The sequence below is a fragment of the Haliotis asinina genome, chromosome 10 (genome assembly GCF_037392515.1).
Source record: "Haliotis asinina isolate JCU_RB_2024 chromosome 10, JCU_Hal_asi_v2, whole genome shotgun sequence".
In the NCBI taxonomy this organism is placed as follows: Eukaryota; Metazoa; Mollusca; class Gastropoda; order Lepetellida; family Haliotidae; genus Haliotis; species Haliotis asinina.
The window spans coordinates 47737780-47751515 of record NC_090289.1 but is presented as its reverse complement, the minus strand read 5'-3'; the positions used below and the strand labels follow the sequence as shown (position 1 = coordinate 47751515).

Sequence of the window (13736 nt, the reverse complement as noted above, 5' to 3'; positions counted from 1 at the left end):
AATATCTTCTGTCACACTAAACCACGAACAAAAAGCGACCGTCTTTATGTACTGCATGCCCCTCTCATTGTCTGTTTGAATTTGTGCTGTAGGGTCCCTATTGAAGTGAAAATCAGGTGATTTGAGAGGTCCATTTATGACCTAAAATGAAAAACAGGTGAAACAGATGTTAACGATTGGCCTACCTCCTGCTAAACATTTGTGTGTGCATGGCATGGTGTTTTCACTCTGTGGCAGTACAGATAAATGGTATTTGAAGTCTGTTCAGTCTACTATCGTGTATGACAGCGAGTCCCTGATGAAGATGCTCTCGGAATTCAGGGTAGGCGATTCAATCAGTTATACCAAAAAATGGCTGAAATATCGCCGACGAGACGTGCCACGCGTAGATTCTGGGTTAGAATTTGCTGTATTGCAGATGACAGAAACAGTCCATGGGCCGGTGTCACAATTTAAAGCGATCATGGCGCTGCGACGGTCGTGAGTCTCTGTTAAGTATGGGAGTTACGGTCACCAAAGCGCTACGATCGCTTTATGCAACGGGGACAAGGTCCGTTTTCACAAAGCGAGTTTAACACTACGACGGTCGTAAGTCTCTGTTAAAGCGTGGGAGTTACGGTCACCAAAGCGCTACGATCGCTTTATGCAACGGGGACAAGGTCCGTTTTCACAAAGCGACTTTAACACTACGATTGTCGTAAGTCTCTGTTAAAGCATGGGAGTTACGGTCACCAAAGCGTTACGATCGCTTTATGCAACGGGGACTAAGGTCCCTTTTCACAAAGCGGTCATAGGTCATTCTCTGATTAATGTTCCTACAGACAACAGATACTCAGCTCCTGTATTTTGATTAGCGTTCCTACAGCCAACAGATACTCAGCTCCTGTATTTTAATTAACTTTCCTACATCCAACAGATACTCAGCTGCTGTTTTTGATTAACGTTCCTACAGCCAACAAATACTCAGCTCCACTGTTTTTATTAACGTTCCTACAGCCATCAGATACTCAGCTCCTGTATTTTAATTAATGTTCCTACAGCCAACAAATACTTAGCTCCAGTGTTTAGATTACCGTTCCTATAGCCAACAGATACTCAGCTCCGGAGTTTTGAAGGTGCAGAACGACAGTTTGGAAATAAGATGGACCCAGTGGTCATTATCTCGTCCAGGACAAGTTATGGCATCATGCATCATTTAGCAATGTAATGATGCATTCGGTGGAAACTCGGTCACACAGACTGGATGTAACAGAATGAAACCGGTTACACCCAGTTTCAGACTGACTGAAATTTGAGTGTCTGGTCATGTCGTTTACAGATGCTTTGGACGGTTGTCTGTGGAAAATGGCGTGTTCTTATTGTGAAATCTGATATAACTGTAGCAGACCTGTAGTAACAAAGACGCTCGCTAAAACCTCTACACCATTTGTTGCCAAAGGCCGCCATTTCTTGTGGCTTACCCATCGCACGATCCTCTGATTGAGTTTTCCAACTCTGTTCTTGCAGGTTTCATTTAAACTGTGAAATGTCTACGTAAAGTTCGCCATTTTGTCGTCATCACGGTTCAAAGTCGCGTTCACCTAAACATATTAACATGAAATTAAATGGCTCTATGAATGCTTCCGAACTTGCCTTTTAAGTGTGTCGCCACGCACTGTACATCAGTCGCCACGCACTGTACATCAGCTGCAATGTAAATTGTGTTTGCGTTTGTAGATAGGCTTCCTCGACTAAATAATAATCACATACTTTACCCTCGAAGCTGGGAGCAAACACCTTGCAGCATTTCCTGATGGGCATTAAATACCACTAAAAGGTCTTTAAGTTATTATGACCATATATGGAAGGTTAAATTTGAAGGATGCTTGTCTCAGAGGTGTTACGTACTACCGTGAGGCTCATGTGTACGGCCTGTTACGGCCTGTATCTGACAAACCTAGAAACAATCAGGGCTAAACTTGATGTACGATCCTACAACCAAGGTCGATAAACCTGAAATAGCAGATGTCATTAATCTATTATCTTGTAAGTCAAGAAAACGTGTTTAGTGATATATTGTGTCCAGCTTGGAAGTGAAGACTGACAAAGCGAGAAACACATTACATGTGTTTGTAACTCTAAGGAGGCTACACAGGACTTGTGGATGTGTCATCTCCTGGTCTCAGAATAGTTCTCAGCGAATAGACTGATGCATTGACACTGCACTGTTCTTCTGGGTCCGTCTATGTTTGGGGTAGTATCGTTAGCTCACCTTAATGATCCGTTTTATACCATCTGAGACATGTATTTACCTTATATGGTCGGTTTCTTGTTTAACACAGCACTGGGTAAACATCCAGCTATTTGGCGGCGGTCTGTACATAATCCAATGTAGACCAGACTATCTAGTGATCAACAACATGCCACTGATTTACACAATACGGATACGATGACACGTGTCAACCCAGTCAGCGAGCCTGACAATCCGATCCCGTTAGACACCCCTTGCGACAAGCAGGGGCTACTGAGGACCAATTCTAGCACATTATCCTCACGGGTATTTACTGTTTATATTGGTATCTGTCTTGGTACATGTTGGTATATCTTGGTATTATATGTTGGCATATGTCTTTTTCAAGTTCTGGGGATACTTTGACCTCATATCGATATACAGTTTAATCTCCAAAATCACTACTAATATAAAACTGTTAGTATAGTAACGATAATGTCACTTGGAAGAATGTGTGATCTAACTGACGGACAATGGCCTAAGTACATCCCTTAAACACGTTATTCTTTTCTCAACCTAGCCGTTGCTAAAGGCTTATAAGAAGCAAGTCTAGATTTCCACGGGTTTTGAATTTCTCAATTCACTGGGGGTCCTTTCCAATTTAAGACTAATGGTTTGTGTCTGACAAAATGTATATATGAGGAAACTAAGTGTTAGTGTAGACGCGGGGATGTAAAAAAGCAGTAAAAATGCATTAAAATGCAATTTGCAACTACAGTCGTTTGTTAAAGTGATTCCCTCCTTCACGTGTTCTGAAAGAGCTTGTTTTGGAGACACTACCCACCTCTTCCAGATGACTTCATCATAAGGACATAACTGATTCTAATGTTTACACTATTCATACCTGATGCCATCTCAATGAATGGTCAAACAAGTGTCAGCTCCCAATACTGTCAATCATTGTATATTGTAAACAGTGCTGGCTTGAATATCTGGACACCATGTTTTTAAAAGATCATACTCTTTGTGTCCTTATAAAACAGCCCCTGTCTAAATCTAATTCAAACAATCCAAATCTTTGGCTGTTAATTATGACGGGAATTCACCCAAGCCCATTCTGAACGTATTTTATAATCATATTATCTGAGGACATACCATTATCCAAGATGTATCAAATGACATATCGTTTTCATTTTCTGCATTATTTCACAAATGTCATACCCCAGGGTGGTATGATGGCTGGTGTATCGTGAACCACATTGCCCACGTATGTGAATCTTTGGATGTGGCTTTGGTAATGATCCCTTCGGAATAAAATGATAACGTTACAGACATTGGACATCGAGAATATAGTTAGGCTCACTGCTTCTTGCCATCCCCTCGCAGTTTCGTGCCTCTTTACTAAAATGCAGTTCTTCCTTTTCCTCCTCATCTACAGCGTTTTTGTGGATTCAGCTCAACGTTGCTGATATTTTGGGCGAAATTACATGGACATTTCTTAAAGTCATCATGGAAAATTGAAATATCAATATGGCCGCCACGTAGCCATCTTCGGAAATCCGTCAGTCGCATTTGGTAGCTTTCATTTAGAAGTCCTCATTATTTGTACAAGTACAGTTTTAGAAAAATATTAAACATGCCAACCTAAAGGATCTCACGTATGTTATCATTCATTTTACTACATGGTATTGATTCGGAACGTATCTCTGAGACAGGATTTCGCAAGAAACAGGGAGTGTATACATGATCATATTAAATGTTGAGGTAAATAATTGAATCGCAAAGTGTATCACGAAACGATGTAATAATAGCTCCTCAAGATTTATTGTATCAGTTAATTCAGATAACAATACATAGTACACGAACCGCAGAACACAGGTGGTTAGTGCTATCGGTATTTGCCATAACCAAAAAAAACTTCTACTGTACCGGTCTTATCTTTAACACTGTGAACCGTACATATTTCACTCCGGCTGTGTATGTAAGTACCCGCTGACGTTGACGTTGGTCTGTTTAGGTGCTGTATTATTTACACGAGATGTTTAATTAGAGCGAGAAACTGGAACATCAAGTTCAGGCTTCAGGTGTATGAAGGTTGTGACGTTGCCCACCTTCGTGGAGTCGGCCCGTGCATAACATGACGGCTCAGTACGTGAAAGTTTCAATTGTTTCGTATTTTAACTGCCCGTATTTTCCGCCCTTAATAATTATTGTTCTCTGCGACATTCCCCTTTATCTTCTTGTGTTCAGTTATTATACCACCGATTGCTAAAAGCGCTGTAAAACTATACTCCCTCTTTATTGCAACACCGACAATGCGGATAATTGTATAATTATGTATTCCGTTCCCATTTTCGCATCCATGCTCTTGGCGTCTGCTCATATTATCTCTTTTAATATCGGACGGTGGGGTAGCGGTTACAGCGTTCGCTCGACACGCCGAATACGCGGGTTCGATTTTCCACATGGGTAGAATGTGTGAAGCCCATTTTCCGGTGTTCTCCGCCGTGATATTGCTGGAATATTGCTAAAAGCGGAGTTAACCAAACTTACTCTCTTTAGAAATCATTTTAAAATATCTCATATGGGCAATGCAATTGTTCTCGTTGATTGAAGCTTATTGGCAAGTGACAGCGAACTGGTAGTTGGCCGTATGTCAGTCTTGTTATATCAAAGTAATATCTCGTGAAATGTGAAAAGTAATATGCAGTTGTTTCAACCCAACTGACTTGCTCGAGCTCACCGTATGCGTGATGCTATTGAAGCGGGCATAAAATGGCAGGTCATCTGGTTGACTGACTACAATGGGTCAACATGCTACCGGGTCAGCGTTATGTAGTACAAATGTACCCTAGGGCTTAGCTGTCATTTAGTAAATTGCTGCCCTGACAGTTTTAGTGATGTTACCTACTCCAGTCGCATTTCCCCAAGGAAACAGTTGCCTATTCGTCATATTTCCTGATATTAAGTAGAGCGTTATTTGACAGCACAGCTGTCTACCAAGCATGTACATGAGCCCCGGGGCCCGAGACGAGACAGGCTTTAGTTGATCAACTGAACTGAGCGAAATGCAAACGAGAGATGCAGAAAATATGTTCACGCCGCCGGGAACATGGACACAAGTATCGACTGTCACAAGTCTCGTACTGTAACACACAATGTAGATACACGATTTAGTAGTGAAATGAGGCGTCAGATCCCATACTGTACTTATTTCCTTTCTGCCTCTGAATCTAGTTGAACAATTACTCCCTCTTTGTCCAGGTTATCAGCGCAGCCATCTTCACCATCTCTTCTCCCAGATACTTTACTGTTTATAGTTTCTCTTCCATGTCCACCCTGTAACATGAAACGTATCCTGTCGGTCAACAGTCAGGTCAAGGTCAATAAAACTATTAGGTCAAGGTCAGTTAAGCAGTTGCAAAAGCTATGAATATAAAACCAACACTTGTGACAGTGGATTGTTAGTTAATACATAATCATGTGTCGTCAAAGAAAAAAACAACAAGTACGGAATGTTTCCCCAACACAAGGAAATGTATTCTGTAACGCGAACAGTTTTGGACGTGACGATGTGACTTAGACGACGTGTACTAATGTGACTCTATGATGCACCTGTGTATGACAGTCATTCACACTGCACCCTTCGTGTTTACAATGAATTCCGGAAATCTTTTAAATACACCCTCAAGGGCATTTCTGTCAATTATACGCTAATGCATTAGACTTAATCACAAGGTGTGAACTACTCAGGACTTGTCCCATCTAGTCTTAACGGAGTATTCATCACATGAGGATGATCACTGCTATTGGTTATGTTAGAATTAGTTAGTTGTAATACCCATGGTTAATATGCTTTGGTCAACCGTGAAGATCCGGGTTAGAACTGGTCCTCGATACCGTCATGGTTCTCATAAGAGGCGACTAACGGGATCGGGTAGTCAGACTCATTGACTCGGTGGACACATGTAATCGTATCCAAGTTGTTAATGCTCATGCTGTTGGTCCATGGATTGTCTGGTCCAGACTCGACACCAGCCATATAGGTGGAATACTGCTAGGCATTCACTTTAGCTTTAATGCATACAGAAATTACCCACAGTGGTTGATATGGCTCAGTAACATCCCGAATTTTTACATACTGTGGAGTGAGTGAGTGAATGGGTGGTTGATTAAGTGAGTTTAGTTTTACGCCGCCTTTTGCAACATTCCAGCAATATCACTCACTCATTCACTCCCGTAAGGGAACTGAACCCGGGTCTTCTGTGTGACGAGCGAGCGCTTTAACCACTCTGCTACACTGCCGTCCTTTCTATCTTTGTACGTTTCACGTCCTTTTCTTAAAGAGCATTATGTTATTATAGTTATTATAGTTATTATAGTTATTATAGCAGGTTATGTTTGAATCGGCCCAGGCTCGATTAAGTGCACCGCACCATATGGTTGGAGTTTGCGGCGTCCAAAGACGTATATTCACTTGCGGCGTCAAACATCACTCATGTTTACACGCTATTCCACCTTGGAAATTCGGTGGAAAACAAGTAAAATGTGTCAGGATTCACATTATATTTACGACTACATATGTTTGCATTAAAATACCTGTACAAAGAAGGCCACTAAATTCTAATAATGTATAATCACGAATGATCAAAATTTTAATTTTAATACCTTAATGATTCTTTTCATGCTCGACATTACCCTGAAATTTTTCAAGTCATCTGACTCACTGACTTACGTTAGTTGACGCAGGTTATGTTTCCGAAATACGTACTTCGATGATCATGAAGGCAATCGCTCGACTGTTTGACCTGATTATGTACATGACGTTAGGCATCAGACAGCAGATTAACAAACAAACAGAAAAGGACGTTAAACATAAATCGAGTTACAAAAGTGTCGGGGAATGTCGATTTGGAAAACAACAATGAGAATACAAACAATATGCGAAAACGTGAAAATAATTATTTCACTTTACCATGATGCCGTACTGCACGGGGCGGCTAATATGTAAACATGATTTTCAGTCCATTCAACATATCATATAACACTTAAGTAATACGAGATGAAAGTAGCCGTTATAGCGCTGTCTTTCCATGGCAACAGAGCCTCTTCAGATCTGGGGAGAGATGTCAATGGTATATGCCCATTGAACGTTAGATCTCGTCGATTCTCGCGATACGCCCAGAATGTTGCGTGGCTCCACCCGGAGATAAGCACAGTATTCGTCACCTGTCACAGAATCAATATGGTGGAAGGAGCAACATGTGACAAATGTCCGGAAAGGCATTAGCAGGAAACCTTGAGCTGTCATGTGCTATAAACAGGAACGATCTGAATGAAACAAAAGCTCCCAGAAGGTGTTCCGGCTATTCATATTCCAGAGGACTACATCGAGCAGCTATGGTGATGTAAACGTAATTTGATAATAGATTTGTGGACTTTACTTTAGTCATTATTGAGATATACGAGCAAATTGATGGACTCACATCGGCTAAAGCTATGGGATTTGTCGAGGATGCTATTGGCTCTGGAGGCAGTGGAGTGTCTGTTCTCCCTAAGCTCTGTTCGAAAGGAGTTTATTGAATGTTTTTGCCACAAGCAATGTGTATGTCACATGGTGTGTATTTTGAACCTTTAATGGTCAGTGTAAGACTCGTGACGACAGTTTTGACGTCATTCCTGGGTCTTTTCGTTAGATAACGACTTCCATTTCCGGTCATGTCAAACATTAAAGTGCACGTGCCAGAAACACTGAGACTTCAGTGCCTAGAACACTGCTGGTGTTTGAAGTGATATGGCGTGTAAACTTCAATTTCAAGTACATCCCAGTTTTACATTGCCAGTTTTATTGAAGCCAATGTCTAATGGGATTTTCAGAGGAAACTTGAGAACGCTGGTTTGCGTCCCTTAAACCTGACATCAGCAGCATATGATGTTCGTCAAGAACGTTCGATACTTTTTTTAATGAAAACAACTTCAGTCTGAAGATTATGATCGATAATGTGCCGTGAGTTGCAATTTGGAATTCACAACTAGGACTTCCAGTGAACATCGGGAGGATTCTGCAGGCGATTCAATCTCCCCAAATCGAAAGTGTCTTTGCAGTTTCGCGTGAGTAAAAATATACTTTCAAATGGAAATTGAATTGAACTTTGCTTGGGATTATATGTGATATCTTCTGTAATGTACGTCAATAATTGCCATTTGGTTTAAAGGAGAGGTCCAAGTGTGTTGTTTATTGTTTATGTCTTCCTGATTTAAGCATCTGCGATTTGTAGTTCGGGTAATAATACCTAGCCTTACCTGTCTCGGCACAGCGTCTCGTTGGGGGAGATTTTGTTAACTGTATCTTTCATGCACGTGTGTGCCCAGGTGGGGATATTGATTTTCAGGTCTACGCGGTCCAGGTATATCTGATGTCATATGACGTTCCTCTTCTGAGATAATGACGCACTGCCCTGTCGATCCTTTACACGGTAATTACTTTAGTTAGGGAAAATACGGCCATTAGAGTCGACTATACGCTAATGCATTAGACTTAATCACAAGGTGTGAACTACTCAGGACTTGGTCCCATCTAGTCTTGACCGAGTATTCATCACATGAGGATGATCACTGCTCTTGGTTATGTTAGAATTATTTAGTTGTAATACCCATGGTTAATATGCTTTGGTCAACCGTGAAGATCCGGGTTAGAACTGGTCCTCGGTACCCCCGTGGTTTTCATAAGAGGCGACTAACGGGATCAGGTAGTCGGACTCATTGACTCGGTGGACACATGCCATCGTATCACAACTGGGTATGCAGTAGGTCACAGGATTGTCTGGTCCAGGCCGATTATTCATAGAACCAACCATGTATCTCTGCCATATAGCTGAGTGCGGCATAAATATAAACGCACTTATTCACACTTGCTCAAACTTCATGGGGTTTAGTTTGAGGATTACTCTTAGTGAATATGCTATCCAGTAATAACTTTAAATATATAAAGTTATGTATTAATCATACTGCCAAATACCGGTGCGTAAAACTGGAAGGACGTAGTAATAAATACGCCGCGTTTGACAACAACACACAGTGGTGACAACATACGGAATATGTAAGGACCTAGGCCAGTTGTCGCCCAGTTCGACACATCAAAGACCGACTCAACTGTCGAGAGACATGCGTAGCATGGTCGACAGTTTTGTTAATACATCTGTTATTGATTATCTTCAAGCATCCACTGTCATTAAGTCACGACAAGCCTCTTCGCATCAATACTTATGGGTCGTTCTTTACGCTACAGGTTCGGTGGGGTAGCCTAGTGGTTAAGGTCCGGTTTAAGCGGTCACTCGTCACGTCGAAGAGTTCGATTCCCCATATGGATGAAATATGTGAATATGTATTCCCAGCTGTGATACTGCTCGAAAATTGCTAAACGCGGCATAACACCATACAACTTCACTTCATGCTACAACCTCTGATTTGCCTGCCCTTTCCCGTGGTACACACCCTCCCTGTGAAAACCTAGCATATTATAGAGTTAAGAACAAAACAATTCGCAAGCCCAGGATGAAAAGTTAAGCACCAACCTATTTCAAAACTAACATGCTGTGCAAATGTTATTTTAAAATAATCGGAAAGACCAATCCACCGTTAGAGAAGGTTCATATGGTAACTGATTTAGGGATATCATAATCGTCTGTATTTTCTGTTAAAGGAAATATTGTTAAATATATAATGGTTCTGCATTTTAAAGCAAAATTATATTACTGCTTAAACAACACTATTAAACTTACGTTTCAAATTGACAGTCATGTGACAGTATAACAGTCGTTTCGGATTTTCACTTTTCAGAAAAAGGTAACTGTTTTCCAAAAGGGCATACATCCTGTTTAAAGTAAAAGATAATTTCACTGATGGTTTTGTTTTAAACTGAAAAGTACCAAACCAAACTATGATAGTTGGTTTCTTTCGGGTTTTTTTTTGTTTCCTTGGGTTTTTCTAAGATTTTCTTACAGACAACCTATATTGGATGGCGCTTAACTTTTTATTCTCAGTACATGTTAAACAGTCTTCAAGTTGTGCTACCACTGATCGTGTAGGGTGATGTTCATACTCAGCTGTCTACTTCAGGTGTATTTGAATAGATTCAGAAATAATTGGGCGTCTCGGAGTACCTGGGTCAAGAGTCTCAGGAAAACACCGATGTACCATGATTAAAGTAAGCGCGAGAAGATTTCAAGATAATTTGGTTGTCGCTCATCTTGTTACCTGCCGCGTATAAAATGAAAGAGGGGCTGCTCTTCAAAGGTTTAATTATTCGGGCATAACATCTTTCAGGAGAAGAATTCAACTTGTGGACCAATTTACTCGGGCTGTGACGGCCTTATGTGAATATTGCGCACTAGAATGTATGTTATTCCTGTGGTTTCTACACTCTGGGATGTGTTCGGATTGTACGCTGCAGAATGCGGGTTACTTGTACGGATAAATCGCTGTAGAATAAGGATTACTCGTACGGATACAAGGTTGTAGAATGGGGGTTACGTGCACGGATACAACGGTGTATAATGACGGTTACTTGAACGGATACAACGCTGTAGAATGACGGTTACTTGAACGGATACAACGCTGTAGAATGAGGGTTACTTGAAGGGATACAACGCTGTAGAATGAGGGTTACTTGTATTGATACAACGTTGTAGCATGAGGGTTAATTGTACGGATACAACAGTGTATAATGAGGGTTACTTGAACGGATACAACGCTGTAGAATCAGGGTTACTTGTACGGATACACAACTGTAGAAGGAGGGTTTACTTGTACGGATACAATTCATATGAATGAGCTTGTAAAATCTTTGTGGAATGTGGGCTGCGGTTCCGAACACAGTGGAATATTGGTTACGATAGCATTCAGTCTCAACAAGCGAAACATGCGCCGAGAACCTCAGAAGATCTTTATATGGGCGTCAAGAAAATACAACACGAATGTAACCAGTTGACGAAGTCACGAAGCTAAGTATATTGTAGAAAATCAAAACCATATCATGGAAAACATACGTGTTCATATTTCACACACTCGGGTCCATGGCGAGGGCTCTTCATTTGCAGTCAATTACAGCTATCATTACCGATGCGATAAATGACGGTGTACTTCCACTTACAATAGACATATCCTATTGTGACGCTGATTAGTCAGTGAACTGTCTAAATATACACCAACGTATGACGTCAAAGGGCATTCTTAAAGCTCACATGGGTTCTAATTTCTGATGTGTCACTAGAATGTGTGATAAGCTTCCTCGGTCACGATCTTCCATTGTACCAACATTGTACCCTTTTGGGGCTGATGTACTGAATGGGTTTAAACATTTGATGTACTACTTCGTGTGCTATGTGTTGTGTATTTGTTTAGGTTTGAGTTTCCCTTTTGTCCACAGTTTGTAGCAGCTAGAAAATGATGTTGCAATGCTTCAGCAATGTCACAGGAGACACTAGAAATAGCTTTCACTCATGATAGAAATAAAACGATGGTCTTCGGCGTGACAGGCAAACGCTTTAACAACTAGGCTATCCCACCGCCCCCTGAAGATGCCGTTGACGTCGATGGTGCCTAAAGACACATCAGAAGCACCATATCTCCTTGACGTTCACTAGATCTAGCTCCTGCCATGGTATTGCATTGGAACCCCCTTGTGCTTTTCCTGTGGGAAATTTGTCATGACTTATCTCTTCTAGTCCATTAGGCATTAAGGTAAATATAAGCGACAAAACCCTTTTCATGCAGGAAATCTCTGATGAAAGCAGAATCGATCGTATGCTTCCCACCATACCACTGAGCTTGTGTTGTAGGCCACTGTCAAAATACTGACAACACGAGATGTTGCGAAAAGGTAAGCGTATCCTGCCCCAGCGTTGGTACCCGTCATAAACAATAGCAAATGATGGTCACCTGTTCACAAAATCAGCAATGTATGCTGCAAATCAATATATGGAATAGTTTTCCGTTTTTGTCACAAATGCGTAAATTGTGAAATTTCCTCTACACTTTTGGACAGGTTTACTAAAGTCTTCAGTGTTTTCATCTTTGATTGGTAGTCTAGAAGTTTGGTAGATAAAGTATGAGGACTACTTTTACGGATAAACAACTTCTTTATTCTATAAAGGTCGGAATTGAATCGTCAAGGTCGTGTCGACCTAGATTCTAACGTCGTTGTCAAGCGAGACTTTAGTGCTTGATCAAAGAACTATAGAGCAAGATCCGTGTGACCATGTTTGACTTTACCTCAAACGTTAGGAAATCTAAACACAAAAGACTGGAGGATAAGGGATGACCGGAAGGAAAAAATGGTATGATAGTCCCTTGAGTAGTTGCCCAGCTTGTTTGGAGTGTTGGTCGAGACTGCTGGCCAACTCACTCACTCACTCACCCACCCACTCACTCACTCACTCACTCACTCACTCACTCACTCACTCACTCACTCACTCACTCACTCACTCACTCAAAAGAATTACCAGCATTTCTCCATGCGACAATGACTCTACGACTGTGGTAACAACTTTGACTTCTCCAGTCGTAGGTTACTGATCTGTTTTGGAACAGTGCGAAGTGACCCCAGCTCCTCTGTTATCGCTTGTTGATGGGGTGTGCCTTTGTTATCTGGTATTGCATGTGAAGGGTTCGTATTGATGGGGCTTAGTGACACTTTCTTCCTGTTTGTTTCACCCAAGTTGAACAGGGTGTAAACAGTCTGTGGAGAACTTGTGCAAGGTGCACGCCAATCAACAGGATACATACCTGTCTCATGTCTGATGGACTTCCATAGGATAATCTTGTCGCCGAGACTCCTCGCATGCTATCTCATTGACGTCATCATGTACCGCTGTCACCTGGTGTAATAGTTTCTTTTCAGATTATTTTAGTTCGCAGTACACTCCAGAAGATAGTCACATATACTTTAGTGTGAATTTCATCATGAATGTGCCACAAAACTAGTGAATCTCACTCCCTTCCCACGTCCTCAAACGCACACGCACACGCACACGCACACGCACACACGTGTTGTCATACTTTTCATGTAAACATTAATGCACGTCAACAGCTTCTTAAGGTTGCGTTTCTTATGGCCTTCAGTATATAATATAGACATTTGTAGTGATCACGACCACATTGCTTCTTTGGGCATGTTTGAGGCCCGAGACCTTCGGTGTCGAAGCTGTAGGATAATTGGTACTCCTGGGTAATCTGGAAATGTGTATGCAGTCTCAAGGCTTGCTTCACATGACAGATTGGTACTACCGACAGACGGTACATGGGCTGAAGTTACAGCTGTGATCTTTTTGCTGGGTCTGGAACGACTGCATGCCAGACCACTCCACGCGATACGTACAGATATGATGGTTTGTACGAGCCTCATTTCCTTCAACAACCACTGCAACAGCCATTGAATAAACATTCCTCTTTTGATAATACCCAGTGTATATATCTGATATATCTGATTGTTTTTCAAGTTGGCAATATTCCAACTGTATGGCTGCGG

The 13736-nt window shown here is 41.4% G+C and overlaps 1 protein-coding gene across 4 annotated transcripts in view; it reads left to right on the top strand.

Annotated features, from left to right (window-relative positions):
• The window catches only part of LOC137297903 (inositol-trisphosphate 3-kinase homolog), a 55730-nt gene that overhangs the window by 24633 nt on the left and 17361 nt on the right, over positions 1-13736 (top strand). The window contains exon 1 of one of the 4 annotated variants that reach the window (XM_067829894.1): positions 7392-8320. The exons of the other annotated variants lie outside the window; for them this stretch is intronic. The gene's annotated coding sequence lies outside the window, so the exon portion shown is untranslated. Of the gene's footprint in view, positions 1-7391; positions 8321-13736 lie in introns of those variants that run through there. 4 annotated transcript variants of the gene reach the window in all.